This window comes from Chrysochloris asiatica, unplaced genomic scaffold (assembly GCF_000296735.1).
Source record: "Chrysochloris asiatica unplaced genomic scaffold, ChrAsi1.0 scaffold00056, whole genome shotgun sequence".
NCBI lineage: Eukaryota > Metazoa > Chordata > Mammalia > Afrosoricida > Chrysochloridae > Chrysochloris > Chrysochloris asiatica.
Genome location: NW_006408574.1, coordinates 13,736,614 through 13,738,259, shown reverse-complemented (window position 1 = coordinate 13,738,259; position 1,646 = coordinate 13,736,614).

Below are 1,646 nucleotides of genomic sequence, written 5' to 3'. Positions count from 1 at the left end.
GGTGGATGGATTTCAGTGGAGTGTTCAGACAAAGAGAGACTAGGAAGAAAGACCTGGCAATATGCTTCTGAAAATGAACCAATGAAAACTCTACGGATCCCAACTGCTTTTTATCCTATAGAAATCTGGAAGACACTGTACAGTTAGTCACAGTGATACACTGCAATGTCCTGGTTTGTCATAGACTCATATAAGGTCTCCTAGAGTCAGAGCCAACTTGACAGCAACTAACAACATGTTGGCACCAAATCTTGTGGAAGGAGGAAAAAGTCCCTTTCCCTAGTCTTTTAGGAATATTATTAAATATTCACACAAATAGTTAAGATCTTTAGTTGATTGGTAAGTGCCATCAACTCTGTTCTGACTCATAGTGACTCTGTATAGGGTTTCCAAGGAGCAGTTGGTGGGTAGGAACAATCCAGTGCTTGTCCTATAGCCCCACACCAGGATCTAGCATGTCTATTAAATTGAGTTGAGTCTGTAAACGTAGAAGTTTTGTAGCAAAAATGTGCTGGTGGTTGGTTATGTGCCAAGGAGTCGGTTCCGATTCATAGCAACTCTGCACAGGGTTTCCAAGGCTATAAATCTTTACAGTTATGGTGTTGGAGGAGAATACTGAAAGTACCATGGGCTGCCAAAAGAACCAACAGATCTGTGTTGGAAGAAGTGCAGCCAGAGTCCTCCTTGGAGCCCAGGATGACCAAACTTCATTTCTCATACTCCTGACATACATATTGTCAGGAGAGACCAGTCACTGGAGAAGGATATCATGCTTGGTAAGGTGAAGGGACAGAGAAAAGAGTAAGACCCTCAGCGAGATGGATTGGCAAAGTGGCAGCATCAATGGGCTCAAGCGTGGCAACAATTGTGAGGTTGGCCCAGGACTGGGCAGTGTTTTGTTCTGTTGTGCATAGGGTAGCTATGAGTTGGACCAACTTGATGGCACCTAACAACAACAACAATTAATCTCACATTCCAGGAACAGAGGACCCTAGGATAATCAAGGGAGAAGAGAATGAGCAGAATGTGTGACTGTATCCAGAGAAGTAGTGACACCAGAGATGGAGGCAGAGATGATGACATGGAGAGACAGAGTAGTTGAGGACTCTAGACTCAGGGAAAGAGAAAGGCTGTGTGCTGGCAGCCAAGAGGCAGGCTTGCAGAATGTGCCCTTTGGTTGTTTAAATGATTATATATTCCTGAGTGTTTTGGTGTACATAAAAAAAACAACAACCCAAAAACACAGGGGGAATAGAATACTGTTGAATGATGATGCATGGAGGGGACTGTAATCATTGCAATGAAAAGAAATATGATAGGGTGAGTGTAAAACTGATGCTTTCCCATGTAAACTATCACTCAATTCACAATAAAAACTTAAAAAATAGAAAATTGAGTTGAGGGACTATGTTGGTAGTTTCCTCTATTTTGTCTACTAATTCTACCTGATTCTGACAAAAGATGTATTGAAATCTGCCAGCACCATTTCCATCTTTAATTTAGTTTTCTTTTATTTACTAATAAGTTTTGCTTTATTTAAAGTTTATGTTGTTTACTATCTACTGCTGTTGTTGTTAAGTGTCATCGAGTCAGTTCCCACCCATAGCAACTCAATATAGGATTTCCAAGGAGTGGCTGGTGAGCTT